Source organism: Macaca thibetana, chromosome 6 (genome assembly GCF_024542745.1).
Source record: "Macaca thibetana thibetana isolate TM-01 chromosome 6, ASM2454274v1, whole genome shotgun sequence".
Lineage (NCBI taxonomy): Eukaryota > Metazoa > Chordata > Mammalia > Primates > Cercopithecidae > Macaca > Macaca thibetana.
In genome coordinates, this window is record NC_065583.1 from 28751592 (window position 1) to 28774447 (window position 22856).

Sequence of the window (22856 nt, forward strand, 5' to 3'; positions counted from 1 at the left end):
AAGAGAAAGCAGTTGCAGTACTACAGTAAATGTATGCATCAATTTTAAGAATCACCACAATTTCAGAAATAGTAACAATTTAGAAAAACTATCTTTTATAGAGTTGAAAAAATAGATTATTCGAGTGTGAGTTATGAGTAAATATTGTTATTAAAAGTAATATGTTACTTTTAACATATCACATGAGAATATTTGAGAACCATTATGTTTCTGCTAGTATGTCTAGGCAGTACTATTCTTTTGGCAATCCTAGTTAACAGGAAGAATTTGTCTATTCGAAGTGGCATGTTGATGAAATTTTATAAGAATATATTATTATTTTAGGTCAAATGATTTTTTTGAGAACCCCACATTCATTGTCTCATTTAATTTGGGAACCAGTGCTGTAAAAAATAATTACTAATACCATACCATTTGTAGAAGAGAAAGCAGAATTGGCTAATGCCCCTGGACTAGTTGGTGGCAGAGACTAGATATTGGAATCCAGGTTTATCTGACCAAGAAGGCTGCACTCACAGTCTTTGTTAAATCCTTTTTCATAGTTTGTGTTGCTTTAGAATAATTAAATTATTCACCTCTTTAAGCCTGGGGACTAGGAAGAACCCATAGAGCTCAAATGAGCCAAACACCCAATCCTAGGGCTCCATACCCCAGTTACTTTTACTAGTTACCTCTGACAGCTGTAATTAACATATACCCTGAGGCAGGGTTGGGAAGGGCAGAGGTAATTTCTGCACTGTTGGCTTGCTGTGGATAAAGTAATTGCCCATATTTAAGCTTTCAGGAGGACGGCATCCCTAGAGAAATGAGAGTTATAGGGAGAGTGTGGTAGGAGGGAGATTGGGCATGGTAAAGAAAAAGGAAAGGTTTAATTATAGGACATGCTGCTAGTTTGGAGCCGTGACAATATGCTGATTTTCTTCTTCTCACTAGGTTTGTGAAGTTTGTGTTAAGCATCAATAAAAATCTAGCCATTTATAGATTTAGTTGAAAGCGATAAAAGAAGAGTGGGAGAGTCCAGACATGACACCTAGGGAGGAAATTGAGTATCTATCTATCTATCTATCTATCTATTACTATTTTTTTGGTAAAAATAGTGGTCAATCTTGGGGTTTTAAATGAGACTAGGAAAATAAGATAAGAGTTAACTAAGGTCCTTGACCTGAGATGTAATGGGAAATAGTGCAGGAATTGATTAACGATGCTAGGGGCAAGGTATACAATACAATACTTAAATTTATATCATTTATTTACACGACTGGATCTTTAAATAGCAACTTATGTCATTCCCATACTTGATTGAATGTAACATAGCATAACATAGTTAAGCCTGCTTTAGAGGCCGAGACGGGCGGATCACGAGGTCAGGAGATCGACACCAGCCTGGCTAACACGGTGAAACCCCGTCTCTACAAAAAATACAAAAAACTAGCCGGGCGAGGTGGCGGGCGCCTGTAGTCCCAGCTATTTGGGAGGCTGAGGCAGGAGAATGGCGTAAACCTGGGAGGCAGAGCTTGTAGTGAGCTGAGATCCGGCCACTGCACTCCAGCCTGGGTGACAGAGCGAGACTCTGTCTCAAAAAAAAAAAAAAAAAAAAAAAAAAAAGAAGAGCTCATAATTAGTGGGCAAGAGTGGATAACTGAATTAAGGGAATAGTAGTCTCTAGAGAAATATGAAATGCATGCACAAAAATGGAAAGAGTTGTTCTGGTCACTGGGGAAGCCAGTTGGTGGCCTGGATCTCTTAAGAGAAGGTCCACATTTTCAAATTACATGAGAAAGAAAAAATAAGTTAATTTTTTTTCTTTTAATTTTAAGTCTCTAAATATACAAAACATGTCTATGTTACAATCTTGACTTCCCCAAAGTAGCCAGGCACTCAGCCAGGTTTGGTACAGTGATGGAAACTTGCTGACTATTCTAATTAAATTAATAGTTGATGAATGTATTAAGCATGTTAAATGGGTTCTGCTTGCATGAAATCCTGACTCTTAATTGGTTGAAACTTTGAAAAAGATCAATATAGATTTTTAAGCCTATCAGAGAAAAGTAAATGTAAACAACTAGGGAAAGTTTTGGAAATATAGACTGTAGGATAAATTTCAACTTAAAGAGATTTCCTCAAAAGCTTATAGAATTATGCCCTAAAGACAAAATAGATCTTTTATTGACAAATTTACCAGTTTTCAGCTCTGGATGCTGTACCCTAAGACACATTAGGGTCTTTTAGGAGTTACAACACGGCTTAGGGGAAATCTAGTTACAGTGGTAGAATCTTTCAAACAAAATAGAAAACAGAATGACAATATATGGAGTATAAAAAAGCAAAGCTGCTTTGGTTGGCAGTGAGAAAGTGGAAGATACAGAGTCCTGCCCAACAGATTGCTTCTGACCATTTAGGGCCTTTGTGCAGAATATTTGAAACCCCTGATCTTATCCAGCTGCTTCACTGTGTAAGAAGATGGGCTTAGTGACTGACTCAAGTACATGTATTTAGATAGTGCTGAGTTAAGGCCTCTACCTAGCCATTCTGACTCCCAAATCAATGCTTTTTCTTGTCCATATAGCAGTATCATGGTATTCCTATACTCTCTATGGTTTTGTCTTAATTTAGAAGATAAATGAGGTTTTCTCTTCTCTTTAGATTTTGTTTCATGACTCATTTTACTTTAGAATCAAATGTTTAAATATTCTAAGACTCAAAAGCATTCATAATTGAAAGTCTTAAAACACAATTTATGAAATTTATTAAGTTACCTGCTATATATTTATTTTTCTAGAATACAGGATCCTTGAGGACAGAATCTCAATGTCTAGCACATTGAAGTTTGTTAATAAGCATGTTGTTAGGCTAGCTGATAGTGCAATAATAACCCGGAACATATATTCATAGAAACACTGTAACAAAGCATAAACTTGTAAGAGAGTTTATCATACCCCAGTATCATTGGTCCCAATATTTCATGAAATATTTAAACAGCAGGAGCACATATTTGTCGTAGTGTTAATTTGGTTCATTTTCTATAACTGTTCTTCTCAGATAGTTTTATTTTGATATTGTACTATCATGTGTAATCTATCGCATTATTATCAGATGCATTCAAAATATTTAACAACTGGAATATCGCACAGGCCCTAATGGATCAAAACAGATACCAGCTATAAAAAATGCTATGGTCAAATCTATACCTACTAGCTGCAGACTCAGCCAGTAGATATAGATTTGGCCATAGCAATTTTTTTGCAGGGCTGGGGAGAAACGGTGGGTTCCCATGTGAAGCCTCTTTTCTTCCCCTGTTAACCTCCACTTGATTAGCAAGTGTATCTTACTATCCACAGTCTGGTCTACCAGCCATTAATGAAAGTAGTTATCTTACTGAAGACTCTGTGGCAAAGATAAGTGAAGATTTTATAGTACACAGAATTTCACTTTCCAAATATTTATGACATGCCCAGACATTCGTTCAACAAATGTTTATTGAACACCTACCATGTGCTAGAATGTCTCTTCTCCCCAGTAATTCTTTTTGTCTTCTCTGTCTCTGGGTCTCCCACTCTCCCTTTTACTCTTCCCTTTGAGAAGCAACAAACCACATCCTCCTTCCAGGATCCTTCTCCCAGACTCTCTCTGTCCTTGCTTTTCTATGCAGAGTAATTCAACTCTGTCACAGCTCAATGATATCCCCCACTTAATTCGTACTTCAAATGTGAGGAACTTTTGCAGAAATATGATTTGAGCCCATGAAACAAATGTCCCTCCAATTGTTAAGAGTCAGTCTCCTTAGACACTGAAAGAAAAAACATATTTTTTGCCAGAAGATACCCATTTTTAAGGGTTCTATTAACTATACATTGAAGTACATATAAAGTTATATATAATGAATGAAAATCATGGACAAATAAAGTAACTCAACAATCTTTTTTTTTCCATTCTTAGAAGATGTACTAAGATACATACAATGTTTTTTCCAATTTTGCTCCATGGAGGGCATTCATTCTACCATCTCTATGCATCAATGTTTAATAGCATGCCTCTTACATGTAAGGGGTTATGGATATGGAGGATAATAAGGTAAAGCACTCCCTGTCCATTGGAGGAGATGGGCAATGGGATAGTGTGATCAGAACTAGGAGAAAGGAATGCCCAGTGTGTGTTGTGGGAACATGTGGGAGGGACACTCAGGGCAAGGGAGATGGGCTAGGGGCAGCCAGGGAAACTTCCACAGAGGACAGAATGCCTGAAAGAATTTTGAAAGAGTGAATAGAAACTACCCCCAACATAAGAACGGTAGCACATTGCAGGTAGGTGGAACGGGTTGCTTATAAACAAGAAAGATCATAGTGACTTCAGGGCACACGAGGGTCTCAGTGCAGTAAGACTGCAGACGCTTCTGGAGAATGAAGGATGCTAAGGGAGGCAAGAGCCAGCTCAAGGCAGGCTTTGTTTTGTTTGATTTTTATAAGTTTTATTTTGATAAAATTGGAAACTTAAAGATTGTCAGAATACTACAAAGTACTATTACTTTCATTTTGCTCCATTAGTCTCTACAGCATTCGCTCTCTTGCCCCTTCTCACCCTCTTGCTCACTCTCTCTTGCTGTCTTTTTCTGTAATTCCATTTTCTGACCTTTCAAAAATAAGTTGTTGATATGCTATCCCTTTAGCACTTCATACACTTAAGTGTGCTATTTCCTGAGAATAAGAACATTCTTTTACATGCAACTATGGTGCAGTGATTGAAATCAGAAAATTTAACATTGGTACAATGTTTTTATTTAATCCACACTTTGTACTCATATTTTGCCACTGACCCAATGATGTCATTTTATAGATGTTGGGTTTCCATCCTTCCCTCAGTACAATACTTAATCCAGACACACTCATTGTATATAATTATCAGGTACCTTTAGTTTTCTTTAATTTAGAATAGTTTCTCAGCTCCTCTTTGTCTTTCATTTCTTGACATTTTTGGAGAGTACATGCTACTTATTTTATAGAATGTCTCTCACTTTGGGTTTGTCTAATGTTTTCTTATGATTGGATTCATACTTTGCATTTTTTGGCAGGAATTATCACATAAGTGATACTGTGTCCTTCTCAGATCATTACATCCAAAGACACAGATAACTTCTTTTCCCTTTTATTTTAGGCTCAGGGATACTTGTATGGGTTTGTTATACAGGTAAATTTTGTGTTACATGAGTTTGGTATACAGATTATTTCTTCACCCATGTAATTAGCATGGTACAGGATAGGTAGTTTTTTTATCCTTACCCCCCTCCTAACCTCCACCCTCAAGCAGGCCCCAGCATCTGTTGTTCCCTTCTTTGTGTTCATATGTACTCAACATTTCGTTTTTACATATGTGAACATGTGGTATTTGGTTTTTTGTTTTCTGTGTGTGTTTGCCTAAGATAACAGACTCCAGCTCCATCCATGTTGTTGCAAAGGACATGATCTCATTCCTTTTATGGCTGCATATTATTCCATGGTTTATATATGTACCACATTTTCTTTATCCAGTCTATCATTGATGGGCATTTATGTTGATTCCTTGTCTTTACTATTGTGAATAGTGCTGCAATGAACATACAAGTGCACATATGTTTATAATAGAATGATTTATAGTCCCTTGAATATATACCTAATAATAAGATTGCTGGTCAAATGGTAATTCTATTTTAAGTTCTTTGAGAAATTGGCAAACTGCTCTCCACAGTGGATGAACTAATTAACACTGCCATCAGCAGTGTATAAGCATTCACTTTTCTCCACAACCTCGCCAGCAACTCTTATTATTTGATGTTTTAATAATAGCTATTCTGACTGGTGTGAGATGGTATCTTATTGTGGTTTGGATTTGCATCTCTCTAATTAGTGATGTGGAACATTTTTCATATACTTGTGGCCTGCGTGTATGCCTTTTTTTTGAAAAGCAACTGTTCATGTCCTTTCTACTTTTTAATTTGTTTTTTGGTTTGTAAATTATTTTTACTATCCTTATAGATTCTGAATATTAGACCTTTGCAGGTATGTAGTTTGCAAATATTTTCTCCCATTTTGTAGGTTGTCTGTTTACTCTGTTGACCGTTTCTTTTGCTGTCCAGAAGTTCTTTAATTAGATCCCATTTGTCAATTTTTGTTTTTGTTGCAACTGGTATTGGCGTCTTCATCATGAAATCTTTGCCAGGTCCTATGTCCAGAATGGCATTTCCTAGGTTATCTTTCCAGAGCCTTTTTTTTTTTTTTTTGAGACAGAGTCTCACTGTTGCCAGGCTGGAGTGCAGTGGCACCATCTCAGCTCCCTGCAACCTCCTCCTCCTGGGTTCAAGTGATTCTCCTGCCTCAGCCTCCTGAGTAGCTGGGACCACAGGTGCATGCCACCACGCCCAGCTAATTTTTGTATTTTTAGTAGAGACGAGGTTTCACCATGTTGGCCAGATGGTCTTGATCTCTTGACCTTGTGATCTGCCCACCTTGGCTTTCCAAAGTGCTGTGGATTACAGGCATGAGCCACGGCACCCAACCCCAAAGTTTTTATAGTTTGAGGTTTTACATGGAGTCTTTAATCCACCTTGAGTTGATTTTCATATATGGGATAAGGAAAGGGTCCAATTTTAATCTTCTGAGTATGGCTATTCAGGTATCCCAGCACCATTTATTAAACAGGGAGTCCTTTCCTCATTGCTTGTTTTTGTTGGCTTTGTCAGAGACCAGATAATTATAGCTGTGCAGCATTATTTCTGGACTTTGTTCTGTTAGCCTATGTGTCCTTTTTTTGTACCAGCATTATGCTGTTTTGATTATTACAGTCTTGTAGTATAGTTTGAAGTTGGGTAATGTGATCTTTCCAGCTGTGTTCCTTTACTTAAGATTGCCTTGGCTATTCAGGCTGTGTTATGTGTTTCCATATGAATTTTTCTCTCTTTCTTTCTTTCATTTTTTTTTTTTTTTCCAGAGTGTCTGTCACCCAGGCTGGAATGCACCAGCATGATCTCGACTCATTGCAACCTTCACCCCCCACCCCTCGGTTCAAATGATTCTCCTGCCTCAGCCTCCCAAGTAGCTGGGATTACAAGCGCTCGCCATCACACCTGGCTAATATTTGTATTTTTAGTAGAGACAGGGCTTCTCCATGTTGGCCAGGCTGATCTCGGACTCCTGACCTCAGGTGATCTGCCTGCCTTGGCTTCCCAAAGTGCTGGGAATACAGGCATAAGCCACTATACCCGGCTGTCATATGAATTTAAAAATATAGTTTTTTTCTAACTCTGTGAACGGTGTCATTGGTAGTTTGACAGGAATAGCATTAAAGCTGTAAATTGCTTTGGGCAGTATGGTCATTTCAACAATATTAATATTCCCTCTTATTCATGAGCATGGAATGTTTTTCCATTTGTTTGTGTCATCTCTGATTTCTTTGAGCAATGTTTTTTAATTACTGTTGTAAAGATCTTTCGCCTCTCTGGTTAGCTGTATTCCTAGATACTCTTTTTGTGAGTATTCTGAATGAGATTGAATTCTTGATTTGACTCTCAGCTTGGATGTTGTTGGTCTGCAGGAATAATACTGACTTTTGTACTTTAATTTTGTGTCCTGTAACTTTGCTAAAGTTGCTTATCAGATCAAGAAACTTTGAGCAGAGACTATGGGGTTACTTGGCATAGAATCATGTCATCTGCAAAGAGGAACAGTTTGACTTCCTGTCTTTCTATTTGGATGCTTTCTATTTCTTTTTCTTGCCTAACTGCTCTGGCTAGGACTTCCACTACTATGTTGAATCGGAATGGTAAGAGAGAGCATCCTTGTTTTTTTCCAGTTTTCAAAGGGAATCTTTCCAGCTTTTGCCCATTTAATATGATATTTACTGTTGATTTTTTATAGGCAGCTCTTAATATTTTAAGTACATTCTCTATAATTTTTTTTTTTTGCCTAGTTTGTTGAGGGTTTTTGACATGAGGACGTGTCAAAAGACTTTTCTGTATCTATTGAGATGATCATGTAGTTTCAGTTGTTAGTTCTATTTATGTGATGAATCACATTTATTGATTTGTATATGTTGAACCAACCTTGCATCCCAGGGATAATGCCTACTTGATCATCGCAGACTAGCTTTTTGATGTGTTGCTGGATTCAGTTTGCTGGTATTTTGTTGAGAGTTTTTGCATTCATGTTCATCAAGGATATTGGCCTGAGGTTTTCTCTCTTTGTTGTTGTTGTTGTGTCTTTCCCAGGTTTTTGAATCAAGATGATGCTGGCCTCATAGAATGACTTAGGGAGGAGTCCCTCCTCCCCAGTTTTTTGGAAAAATTTCCATAGGTATGGGACCAGCTCTTCTTTGTGCATCTGGTAGAATTTAGCTATGAATCCATCTGGTTCTGGGTTTTTCGGTTGGTAGGCTTTTTGTTACTGTTTCAATTTCAGAACTCATTATTGGTCTGATCAGGGATTCAATTTCTTCCTGATTCAGTCTTGGAAGGTTGTAGGTTTCCAGGAATTTACCCATTTCCTCTAGGTTTTCTAGCTTGTGTGTGTAGAGGTGTTCAGAGTAGTTTCAGGGTTTTTTTGTTGTTGTTGTTTTTTGTAACAACCTCTTTTTCATTTGATTGTTTTTATTTGCATTTTCTCTTTCTTTTCTTTATTAGTCTAGCTAGCCATCTAACTCTTTCAAAGAACAAATTCCTAGATTTGTTCATCTTTTGTATGACTTCTTATGTCTGTTTCCTTCAGTTCATCCCTGATTTTGGTTATTTTTTTGTCTTCTGTCTGCTTTGGGGTTGGTTAGCTCTTGTTTCTCTAGTTCTTCTATTTGTTATGTTAGATCGTTAATTTGAGATATTTCTAACTTTTTGATATAGGCATTTAGTGCTATCTACTTCCCTCTTAACACTGCTTTAGCTGTGTCCCAGAGATTCTGGTATGTTGCAACTATTTCCTCATTAGTTTAAAAATATTACTTGATTTCTGGCTCAATTTAATTATTTACCCACAAGCCATTCAAGAGCAGATTATTAAATTTCCATGCAAATTTATGATTTTGAGTGATTTTCTTAGTATTTATTTCTATTTTTATCATGCTGTGGTTTGTGCATGTGGTTGGTGTGACTTTTTAAAATTTGCCGAGAATAGTTTTATGCCTGATTGTGTGATCAATTTTAGAGTATGAACCATGTGCAGATGAAAAGAATGTATACTCTGTTGTTTTGGGGTGGAGAGCTCTGTAGATGTCTGTTAAGTCCATTAGGTCAAGTGTTGAGATCAGGTCCTGAATGTCTTTGTTAGTTTTCTGCATTGATATCTGTCTAATATTGGATGTTGAAGTCTCCCACTATTATTGTGTGATTTTCTAGGTCTCTTTGTAGGTCTCTGAGAACTTACTTTATGAATCTAGGTGCTCCTGTATTGGGTGTGTATATATTTGGAATACTTAGGCCTTTTTGTTGAATTGAGCCCTTTACCATTTTTGAATGCCTTTCTTCGTCTTTTTAAAATCTTTGTTGGTTTAAAATCTGTTTTGTTAGAACAGCAACCTCTGCTTTTTTTTTTCTGTTTTTTTCTTTGCTTGGTAGATTTTTCTCTGTCCTTTTGCTTTGAACCTATGGATGTCATTGCATATGAGATGGGTCTCTTGAAAACAGAATACCATTGGGTCTTGCTGCTTTGTCCAACTTGCCACTCTGTGCCTCTTAATTGGGACATTTAGTCCATTTACAGTCAAGGTTAGTATTGATATGTACAGATTTTATCCTGTTGTCATGTTGTTACCTGGTTATTATGTAGATTTGTTTGTGTGGTTGTGTCACTGGTCTATGTATTTAAGTGTTTTTGTAGCAGCCAGTGACATTCTTTCCTTTCCATATTTAGTACTCGCTTACAGATTTCTTGTAAGGCAGGTCTGGTGGTAATGAATTTGCTTAGAATTTGCCTGTCTGGAAAGGATTGGCAGGATATTGAATTCTCAGTTGGAAATTCTTTAAGAATGTTAAATATAGGCCCTCAGTCTCTTCTGGATTATAGGGTTTCTGCTAAAAGGTCTGCTGTTAGCCTGATGTAGTTCCCTTTGTGGATTACCCATCCCTTCTCTGTAGCTACCTTTAACATATTTTTCTTTCATTTAAACCTTAGGAATTCTGATGACTGTGTGCCTTGGGGATGGTCTTCTTGTGCAGTATTTCACAGGGTTCCTCTGCATTTTTTGAATTTGATTGTTAGCCTTTCTAGCAAGGTTTAAGGATATTTTCATGGGCAATATCCTGAAATATGTTTCCCAACCTGCTTGCTTTCTCTTTTTCTCTTTCAGAGTTGCCAATGAGTTGTAGATTTGGTCTCTTTTCATAATTCCATATTTCTCAGAGGTTTTGTTCATTCTCTATTACTTTTCTTTATTTTTGACTGAGTTATACTGGAGATCCAGATTTCAAGCACTGAGATTTTTTCCTCAGCTTGGTCAATTCTGCTGTTAATGCTTGTAATTATATTGTGAGATTCTTAAAGTAAGTATTTCAGCTCTATCAGATCAATTTGTCTCTTTTTTAAAATGGCCATTTTGTCTTTTTATCTCCTGTATCATTTTATTGTATTGCTTAGAATCTTTGGACTGTGTTTCAACTTTCTCCTGAATTTCAATGATCTTTGTTCCTACCCAGATTCTGTATTCTATTTGTAATTTCAGTCATTTCAGTCTGGTTGAAAACCATTGCTGGGGATCTAGTGTGATCATTTGAAGGGAAGAAGAAACTCTGGCTTTTTGAGTTGCCAGAGTTCTTGTGCTAGTTCTTTCTCATCTTTGTGGACTGATGTACCTTCAGTCTTTTAAGTTGCTGTCCTTTAGATGGGCTTATTTTTCTTTATCCTCTTTAATGTTCTTGGGGATTTGATTATGGTATAAAGTGGATTCATTTAACTGGCCTCGTTTCCAGAAGATTTTAGTGGGCAAAACTCAACTCAGGGCTCCTGGACTGTGTGCTCTAATTCTGGGGGAGCTAATAATCAGGCCCCCCACTTTGTTCTCTGGCCCCTTGAGGTTATGAAACTGCTATGCTGGAGGGGCCAAGGTGTTCCTGGTCCACTGGCCACAACATGTCAGTCAGAGTGCTTCTTCAGGCAGTGATAGCAGGATCTACACTGGTTGGCACATGCCAGCAGCAGTGACAAGGCAGCAGGGGTGGTACACTGGAGGGCACACAGGTGCTAGCCTCCATGTGGGCATTTGTAGTGATGGTGGTGGCATCATGGCACAGGAAAGGTCACTTTTTATTGGGGATCTTAACTCTGATCACTTGGTTGAGGTGGTGTCAGCCAGGTCTATCCATTGTAAAGTTACTTTTTAACTTTGTAGCTAATAAGTAATTTTGGGGAAGATAGTTTGAGTCTATGTCAACCTACTTCAGTTCTCTTTATAAAACTTTCACCAATAATTTTAGCGCCTCTGAGTTTTGTCTAAATCAATTATAGTTTGATGGTTGAAAATGTTAATCTTTTCTTCTTCTCAATTTATTAATTGCCATTGATTGTAAAGAAAGGATTAACTTCCTCCCATATTTACCTATAGGTTCATTTATTATCAGTATGGAATCATGGATTCTCATTTTAGGTAATAGGTTATAATATATTACTGTCATTATTTATTTTGAGGCTCCAATTGGCCAGTGGAGTCCCTCCAAATTATCTCCTATTACCTTTTGACATTTCTCACTTTCTTTTAACAATTTCTTACTTTTTGGCACTAGATATTCTAGGCTCGTCTTATTTTTTTACTGCATTAGCCATGGAATTCAATTATGTCTGATTCTTTTGTGGGGCAGATCCTTTTTCAGATCTAGAGTTTGGGCATTGGGGCACCTTGAATGTTGTATGGCAATATAGAAGGTTTTCAAGTGGACAAGTGACATATTTGTATTTCTTTTCGAAATCTATGATATTTGCTTCAGATTGAGGATGGATTGGAGACAGTGCAACTCTCCAGACTGAGACAAATCAGTGGCTCTCAAAATTTGTTTCACATTATAATCACCTAGAGCCCTCTAAAAATTCTTCATGCCCAGCCAACGTCCCAGACTTATGAAATCTAAATATCTGAGGATGTGAGAAAGGCATCAGTATTGAACAAACAAATGAACAAAAAACTGTTCATGTAATTCCAGCATGCATCCATGATAGAGAGTCAGTATGTCACAAAGTACATGTATTATTCAAAATAAGATAACAAAGCCCTTTAAACCAATAGCTCTGCTTTAGTGCAAAAGAGATTGGCCTTGATGGCAAGTCTGTGGATTCAGGACTTGTTTCCACTGCTTGATTATCCATTTGACTTTTTGAGTTCCAGGTTCATTCACAAAAGAGGATACTTTTATTTGTTTTGCGTTTTTTACTATATTCTTACAAGGAACAAATAGAATAGTAAATGAAAGAGTGTTTCTTCACATACAAATGCTTTAAATGTATTATTATTATTATTTCATGGATTCCATAAGTTAAATAGAGGAATAGAATACCTTCCTCCCTCTTAACTAGGTCCTTAATTTCATTGCTAAATTCATTCTTTAAACAAATATTAATTAGGAATAGGTGTCAGACATTGAGAATATGTGAATAGGGAGGGGCGGAAAAGATTCCAGAATTCAAGTTTTTTACAATCTGGTGAACTGAGACAGACATTACAATGGGAAAAGCCCTAAAAGGAAGGAGGTATATATTGCTACAAGCAAATGTAAAGTAACAGAATTTAATCAGCAATAATTAGGAATCATTTGGGGGGGGCGGTGAGTATTAATCTAAGAAATTAAAGAATATTAAAATTAACAATGCAAGTAGGTCTGTGTGCCCATAAAGGTGGATTAACAATACATCCTGGTTTGCTTGGTACAGTCTTGATTTATACCATCTGTTTATATTTAAATAGATTTTTCTCTCTTTTTTTCCCCCCCCAGATTTAGTGGGTTATAATTGAGGTGCAATAAGCTATACATATTTAAAGTGTGTGATAAGTTCTAACGTGTACACCTGTGAAATTATTACCACAATCAAGATAATGAATATATTCATCACCTCAGAAGTTTTCTTGGGCATAATTTCAACCTGGCTGTTACTCACCTACCACTCACTGTCACCCTGTCAAGGACAACCATTAATCTGCGTTTGTCACCATATATTTGTTTGAATTTTTTTTTTTAATGTATATGGATAAAGTCACAGGATATATAGTCTTTGGGGAAGGGTGTCTGACATTTTTCACTTAGTATAATTATTTGAGAATTCACTGATGTTATTGCAAATATCAGTAATTCTTTCCTTTTTAGTGCTGAGAAGTAATCTATTGTTTTGATATTCTACAAGTTGTTTCCAGTTTGTGTTATAACAAAAAACACTGTTATTAGTATTTGTGTACAAATCTTTACATAAACCTGTTTTTTTACATTTCTCTCAGATATACAGGAGTGGAATAATTGTATAGTAGTAGATGTTTAAGAAAATGCCAAACTGCTTTCAAAAGTTGTACTATTTTGCAGTCCAACCCACAATGTATGATGAGACTTTCCATTGTTCTCTATCATTGCCAACTCTTGATATCATCAATTTTTTAAAAAAGTATTCATTCTAGCAAGTATGTAATGATATCTCATCATGGCTTTAATTTGCATTTTTTCTAATGACAAATGATGTCATACATATTTTTATGTACTTATTTCTGTATCTTTGGTCAAGTGTCTATTCACATTTTAACCATTTTTTAAATTTCTAAGTGTTTTTAAAAGTATATTTTAGATATGAGTCTTTTGTGTCAGATATGTTTTACAAATATTTTCTTCCAGTCTGTAGATTCAAATTTTATTAATAGTGCCTTTTGAAAGTGCCTGTGTAATTTTCTTTCTTTTTTATTATACTTAAAGTTCTGGGATACATGTACAGAAGGTGAAGGTTTGTTACGTACGTACACATGTGCCATAGTGGTTTGCTGCATCTATCAACCTGTCATCTACATTAGGTATTTCAAATTCATGAAATTTTTCAAAACATGAAATTTTTCAAAACAAAGTCACAAAGATGTTCTCCTTTCCTTTTTGTTTTTTTCCTAAAATCTTTATAGTTTTAGCAGTTAATTTTAGGTCTCTGGTAAATTTTGAGTTCATTTTTGTTTATGGTATGAGGTGTGGGTTGAAGTTTTATTGTTTTGTTTTCCATATGGCCATCAAATTTTCATGACACCATTTATTGAAAATTTGTTCCTTTCCCTATTGAATTCTTTTGACACTTTTGTTCAAAAACAAAAAAAAACTTAATTTATTTTTGAAAATATTTTGTGTAGTTCTATTTCTGTATTTAACAGTCAGTAGTTATTTTATAAAGGCTGTGCCCACAACACTGATTCAACAGTTGCAGCTATAGAAGGTGGATTTATAGAACACTTTGTGGGGCCAGGCACGGTGGCTCACAACTGTAATCCCAGCACTATAGGAGGTCAAAGCGGGCAGATCACTTGAGGTCAGGAGTCTGAGACCAGCCTGGCCAACATGGCGAAACCCTGTCTCTACTGAAAAATACAAAAATTGGCCAGGCGTAGTGGTGCACGCCTGCAATCCCAGCTACTCAGGAGGCTGAGGCAGGAGAATTGCTTGAATCCGGGAGGCGGTGATTGCAATGAGCCAAGATCATGCCACTGCACTGCAGTCTGGGCAACAGAGCGAGACTCCATCTCAAGGAAAAAAAAAAAGAAAAGAACACTGTGTAGAACATGACTTTTCATGTAAGTAACTGGTTCCTAAACTTGTATGTGCATCACACTGTCCTGGCAGTCTTGGTGAAACACTGATCACTGAGGTGTAACTCTTGAGTTTCTGCTTTAGTGGGTCTGAGTCATGGCCAGAGTATTTACATTCCTAACAATTAGTTAATCAAAAATCCAGTGAGTGTTTTTTCTTTAATTTAATTTTGCTCATTCTCATTTCTGAGCTTTTCTGTGAATATACAGAGAATGAAACAATAGCTAATATCATGGCACTCACTGGCAGAACTCTGCAAGCAGCTAATGATTTCTGCTTTATGTCATTATCCACATATGCTTCCAATACACATAAAATCAATTCATTTTAACCATGATTTAGTTTGTTATCCAACCCATGAAACAAAAGTAAAACTTTTCACACATTGTCTGTCGGACATAAAATGTGATGTTATTGTAATTGTTAATGTAATTTCAATTTAAAAGTTTATCACCAAGAAAATGTTTTGTGATGATGATGAGACTGTACGTTTTGGATGGACATAGCATTATATCCTTCTTAAATTTATTATTCTTACTAAATTATATCTGTGGCACTAAAGTGTACTTGGTAGTTATTTGTGAGACACCCATATTTATAATTGCCTTCAAATAATCTGCAGTTTTCCACCAATAAAAATAGATTCTTCAGTTATCAAAATTTACAAACATTTTTATACATGCATAATTAGATTAATTAAACCACAACATTTGTTTGACAAAGGTGATATAGAATGTATTTTTCAAAAATTATTTAATGTGACAGTTCTATTTTCTTTTTGCTGCTGAAATTCAGCTAAATTTCAGAAATACTTGAGCTTTTACTAAAATTAGTTCACGTATTTTAGAGTGCCATAGATTTTTTTATGTAAATTCACAAAATTTGTATTGGTTTTCCTCAAATCTATATGAAATCTTTATTCAGATATTCAAATAATTGAACACCAAATGCATCACCTTTTATAAAGTTCTTAGTAAATTGCAATTATTGAAACAAAGTCTACAAAGTGACAGTCAAAAATTTCTCTATCAAGCAAGGAAGAATCCACACAAATTAAATGATCAGCACTAAATGTTATTCCAGATTTAAATTTGAAATTCTATAATTGTAATTTGATTTTGATGGGGAAAATATTTTCATAAAGCTCCTATTTTTTTTTTTTTTTTTTTTTGAGATGGAGTCTCACTCTTGTTGCCTAGGCTGGAGTGCAGTGGCACAATCTTGACTCACCTCTGCCTCTGGGGTTCAAGTGGTTCTTCTGCCTAGCCTCCCAAGTAGCTGGGATTACAGGCATGTACCACCATGTCCTGGCTAATTTTGCAGTTTTTTTAGTAGAGATGGGGTTTCCCCATGTTAGCCACGCTGGTCTCAAATCTCTGACCTGAGGTCATCCACCCGCCTCGGTGTCCCAAAGTGCTGGGATTACAGGTGTGAGCCACTGCACCTGGCCAAAGCTCTTATTTTTAATTAGACACATTTTTATTCTCTATTTGTATGAAATGAAATTCAGAAGAGATGATTTTGCTTTATTAATATATGAAAATAAATCAAGCATAAAATATAAAAGATTTTGCCATAAATATATTTATAGGAGATGGAAACTCCAAACTGAAGCTGAAAAAGAACATTAAAGTATTTTAGTGCAAGAGACTATTTTCAAAATGGACAGCTAACAAGCTTATGTCACATCTAGAAAGAGAATTTTCTTAATTTAAAAAAATGCTTTACAGCAGAAAGTAAACTGAAGTTGTCAAACACTCCAAACTTATTAAACATAAAATGCAATTTTGATGATGCTCACTCACAGGTTATTTAGTGAAAACAATAAAATCCTTGAAGAAAACCAGAATATTTCACCCCCAACCAAATATGCTGTTTTTGGCATACTTCAAGATGGTCATTTGCAGGGAGGGCAAGCCACAGGAATAGCCCTGAAGAGCTGCCTTTTTGTTGAGGAGATTTGCATCTGTAGAGAAACTCTATATTAGTGAAATAAACAGCAGATGCAAATAGGCTTTCTCTGAAGCCCACTCCCTTATTTGCCTTATCACATTAATCAGAAATATTAATTTACAGGAAAAGAAAACTAGAAGTTTGACACATCAAGGCTCTGACAAAGAAACTTTACCACAGGCTGCCATGTATTCCTTCTGAGGGCAGCCCCAAGATGACCTGAGAGATTTTTATCTGTATAACAAGGCAACCTTTGCTTGTCATAGGTCTTAGTCTGTTTGTGTTGTTATAGGGAAGTACCTGAGGCTGAGTACTTTATAAAGAAAAGAGGTTTATTTCGCTCACAGTTCTTCAGGCTGTACATAAAGCATGGCGACAGCATCTGCTTCTGGTAGGGCCTCAGGATGCTTCCACTCGCTTCTGGTGAGGGCCTCAGGCTGCTTCCGCTCATGGTGGAGAGCCAAGGAGAGCCCAGATTGTGCAGAGATATCATATGGTGAGAGAGAATATCACACGTTTGGGGGTGGGAGCAGGCTCTTTTTAACCACAAACTCTTGGGGGAATTAATAGAATGAGAACTTGCTTACCCATCTCCCCAGGGAGGCCATTCATCTATTAATGACGAATCCCACCCCCATGACCCAAATACCTCCCAATAGACCCCATCTCCAGTGATAGGGATTAAATTTCAACATGAGATTTGGAGGCTATGAACATCTAAATTGTAGCACCCCTTTCCTCCCCTCAATCTTCCATAGCCTGTGAAACCACCTCCACCAGAAAGCCCAAATGTTCTTTCTGTAACCCCAGGATGTTATAAAAACTTCAGTCATCTGTCCCCTCCTTTGCATTTTATATTTATGGGACTACCATGTCCATGTACCTGTTAATTTATAAACCTTTCTTCCTGTAAATTGGTCTATTGTAAATCTATTTTAATAGCCTTAAACTCACCTTCAAAGAAGGAGAAAGAATCTCCTTACCCTACATTATATTATTAAAAAAATACATTCTTCAGTAAAGATACCCACAACACATTTTTAAAGAAAAATATAGCTAAGGAACCAATTAAAACTTAGGCATCCTATTTTGTTTTCAGTGTTTAAACTATCAATACAAAGCTTAAAAAATTTTGTTTTAGTGTATTTGGTGCATATATGTTGCTTTTCTACTTTAAGACATATTTTTTAAAATAGTATTGAAATAGGTTTAGAAATATAGCATATTCAATTAATTATTACTATCCCCTCTCACTCTTAAAATTGTTATGGTTTGAATCATAATCTATGTTAGCATCCATTGTGAGAAGGATGCCATTTTAGCTGTGAACAGCATCTGAAAAGGCTAAGAGACAGAAAGGAGCATAGGACATATGTGACTGGAAAGGCGGCTAGTGAGGACTGTGTTTGCTACAAGCTTCCTGGTAAATTATATTGTCTTGAATTTCTTTTCTGGAAGAAATTGAAAGGTGCATTGCCTTATAGTCAGGGGAGTGGTTTTCTTTTTTTTTTTTTTTTTTGAGACGGAGTCTCGCTCTGTCGCCCAGGCTAGAGTGCAGTGGCGGGATCTCGGCTCACTGCAAGCTCCGCCTCCCGGGTTCACGCCATTCTCCTGCCTCAGCCTCCGGAGTAGCTGGGACTACAGGCGCCCGCCACCTCGCCCGGCTAGTTTTTTTTGTATTTTTTAGTAGAGACGGGGTTTCACCGGGCTAGCCAGGATGGTCTCGATCTCCTGACCTCGTGATCCGCCCGACTCGGCCTCCCAAAGTGCTGGGATTACAGGCTTGAGCCACCGCGCCCGGCTGGGAGTGGTTTTCTTTAGCAGGTGAGAGGCTGCAAAGACCTCCCACTTACATAAAATCCAGCCACTCATTAAAACAATATGTTGACATTTAATAATCAGATTAGCATTCCTCTGGATATGCTTCAGCTTTGAACTGGATTTCAGTGGACCTTATTGCATTGTTCTTTCTCCTACTGTATTTCAGGTAACATATGCTAATTTATCAGACCAAGTAGAACAAAATTAAAGTTCTCCTTTAAGGTGATTCCTCTGAGGGCAATTCATGGCCATTAATCTTGGCTGATGTCATCTTTAAAAATTGCCCCTGCCCAAGGGGAAATACTCCAGGTAGGCTTCTAACCTGCTAAGAGGGTATTCCTAGTGAGAACTAAGTAAACATGTAAGTTCTCTGATGTTTTTTAAATGGTTGAAAGTCATCCAGTAGCATAAACAATATTAATACATATACATAATTGGCATATATATGTCTAAATCCTATGTATTAGTAGCCTAAGTTTCTGTTAAAGGTCATTAAAGCTTAGTTCTCTTCCTTCCTTTCAAGTACTTAGCCTATCACTTCTACAGTTGACCAAGCTTACTAAGTAAATATTCTTCAAAGCATGGACTCCATACATTAACTGAGAACAATGAAAATCTCTCATGTTCCCCCCACACACCACATAATTGAAATATCTTGCATTTTCAGGTAAGATAAGTTATGATTTGGCTGTAGTTTTCAGTGGCTGCTCTTCCATTAGTTTATACTTCTCTGGATCATATTGTACTTCAATGATAGATAATCTTATATCATTTTGACTAATTTGATTCTCTGTAGTTATATCTTATCACTGAGTTTCATTCCTTCACAGACATCTCACAGGGCTAGTACTGGATGAAGTAGGTTAACAATGGAGGTTGCCCCAACTAGGGAAATACAGTAAAATTAAAATAAAAGTCAGTATCTGTCCTTAAAGTATATTTTCTAATAACTCAGTCTGACTGGGCTTAGATGGCCAGGAGGACAAGTTCTGTAGAGTAGACTTAATTGGCAATGAAAAATCAAAGCAGTGTGACATTTATTAATTTCTTCCCTTGCAATACATGGAATAGTTATGTTGTTCTAGGAACTAAGGAATTGTAAGGTGTTTATCGCCCAGGTGCTCAATCTAGCTGAGGAAATAACCCCTAACATAGAAAGCAGTTAAGTAACTGTATTAAAAATCATATGCCTAAGCATCAAGAAAAATGCCAGTAATACACTAAAGGGCTCATTAAAAGGTTAATGTCTGTGGAGGGAACATCAAAGAAAGCTCTGTAGATAAGCAGAGAGTTGGATTAAATTTTGAAGGATGGTTAGTTGAAAAAATAAAGGAAGAATAAGATAAGACGTTTAAGGTCACAACCTAAGGTCTGGACTTTTTACCTAGACATGTATTTACCAAACATTTAAGGTCAGTGTTATCTGTTTTCTAGGGATAAAGGGAATTCCCCATGACTTAAGAGAATGAGTTAAAACATAACACTACATTTATCATTACTGAACATTGAAAAATATGTGTCTTGGGAACTTCCTCAGAATTTGTAAACTTTTTGAGAGAAGGCAACATCTCTTTCCCACCCCACCTCCACACCTTCTGCCTTGACAATACATACAAGGTATTTAACACAGTACCTTGTCTCTGGTACTTAAAAACAGTAAATAATGTCTGAATGAATACTTGAGTAACTAGAGACTCCAATAGCATTTCCCTTAGTTGATGGAATCTCATCTTACTGTTTAGGAAATTAGACAGAATGGAGGTAAAGCTCCTGACTAAATCTCAGCCGTTGACCAAGCTCAAAAATTGCCTAGCATTTCCACTTAGTTTATTTAGAACACATAGATATGGAGAGTAGACTTAATTGGCAATAAAATTGCCAATTGAGAGGGAGTGGCTTCCTCTGTCACCCAGGCTGGAGTATGGTGGCATAATCTCGGCTCATTGCAACCTCCTGCCTCCCAGGTTCAAGCAATTCTTGTGCCTCAGCCTCCTGAGTAGCTAGGACTACAGGCATGCCACCATGTCCAGAACCATGTCCAGCTTTTTTTTTTTTTTTCTCGTATTTTTAGTAGAGACTCCCTTCTCTAAATCCAATGCACTTGATATCTGAACCATTTATTTGGTAATTCATTATATGCTATGTATGAAATTGGCATCAAAGAAGAAAGATCTGAGATCTATGGCTAACTCTTTGGGACTTTGGAAAAGTCTCTTGTCTTCTCTGGAACTCATACCTTAAGTTTAACGAGCTTACTTGGCTTTACCATGCTCTAAGATGAATTTTCAAGGATTTGGGAACATATACTTCCTACTTGGAAAGGGTTTCCTTTGTAAATTCTTCATGTCTTGCCCTAGATGTTTATGAGACACTCAACAGCTGTTCTCATTTCATGAAAAATGAAGTGAGTAGGTTTGGCAGCTGTTTCCGTGTTTCTCTGGGATACGTGGGCTTGCACTATTTCATATAAATGGAATGTATTAATCATTCCTCATTTTATAATCTGTTTTGGAGTTTTCTTATAAAAGGGGGGAAAAGAAAAAAGTTTAATGTGTGGGCAGTCACCTAAAGATAATTGAATTTTAATTCTAACAATTATGCAAGATTACAAAAATAGTCATTTTGATATATACTTATTAAAATATTTTGCAGATAAGATAATCTTAAGGTTTAGATTGGAAGTCTCAGTATATAAGAAACTTTGGGCAGGGGATGAACAAGTTAAGGAAGAGGGAATAGTGTAATATTCCAGTATCTATAGGCCTTTGTGAAAGAACAGGCATACTCTGAGTCCAAGTGAGGCAACAGGAACAAGGGGTATAAAGTAGACACATTTTAAATAATTATACATAGCTTTTTAAAAGTCAGTCCAAGGATGGTACTTACATGTGACAGTAAGTTCCTCATCACTGGGGATAAATGGGGGTATGGCAGCATTGAGAGTCACTTGATTTGGGCATCTTTCAGCTGCAAGTAAATAAATAAATATATAATAGTGCATATATATTATATATAATTGTGTATACACACACACGCGCACGCACACTCTCTCTCTCTCTCCAGTGTATTTAAACCAAGAAGAGAAATTATTTCATGTGGCTGAAAAGTCACAGCTGAATCCAAGGGTTCAAGTGGCATCCTTAGCATCTACAGTCTTTCCACTTCTTGACTCTGCTGTCTTCTGTAGTAGCTCCATTTATTTTCATTTGTCAGTCCCATTTTCCCAGGAAAACTCTGGTCCCTCTTACTGGCAAGATGGGTTCTGGAAGAATCAGATTTATATGCTATATGATCAGTCTTGAGTTTAATGAAAGTAAGAAGCCCTCTCTGTCAAGTGTTCATATCAAAGTCTCAGGATTGACTCAGATGTGAAATTTGGGTCACATGTTCTTCAATATCGCTGGATCCTCAGGTCTGGATAAGGCATATTTACCAACATTTCAGCAGACAGTATGTAAAGGACGTTCTTTAAAATCAGAGCTCTGGGGGCATAGCAAGGCGTGAGAGGTCAGCAGCAAAAGCTGCAAGTTTTCATTCTAGTTCTTGAGTCCTGTAGAAGTGATAAGATTAGATTTATGATTTTTAATAAATCTTTAGCAGTAGATCACTATTGCCAACAAAATCTTTGATAAAACATATATAAAAAAAGGGATATAGTTCTAATCAAGGCATGATAAGTGTCCATGGACCTGATATATTATTAATAAAAATTGTCCTTCACTTCTGCTTATATTCCCCAAGGTGCTTCTGTGTGGAACCCTAAGAGTGAGAACACCTTGGAATGCATTGAGCAAGATGTGTAGTAAGATCCCATGGAATATGAAGGCTGTGACTATTCTCTTACATTCATTTGGTCTTGGTTCCAATGAGATGATAGCCCTGTTTAATAAATAGTTGCTGGGTTAAATTTAAATGACATGAATTTATGTGAGGGAAACCTATGTCTAATATTTTCTAATATTTTTGTGGTATTTGTGTTTTCTGAAGCTTTTTTATTTTTTATTTTTATTTTTTGAGAGGGAGTGGCTTCCTCTGTCACCCAGGCTGGAGTATGGTGGCATAATCTCGGCTCATTGCAACCTCCTGCCTCGCAGGTTCAAGCAATTCTTGTGCCTCAGCCTCCTGAGTAGCTAGGACTACAGGCATGCCACCATGTCCAGAACCATGTCCAGCTTTTTTTTTTTTCTCGTATTTTTAGTAGAGACGGGATATCACCATGCTGGCCAGGCTGGTCTTGAATCCCTGGCCTCATGTGATCTGCCCACCTCGGCCTCGCAAAGTGCTGGGATTACAGGCATGAGCCACCACACCCAGCCTTTTGAAG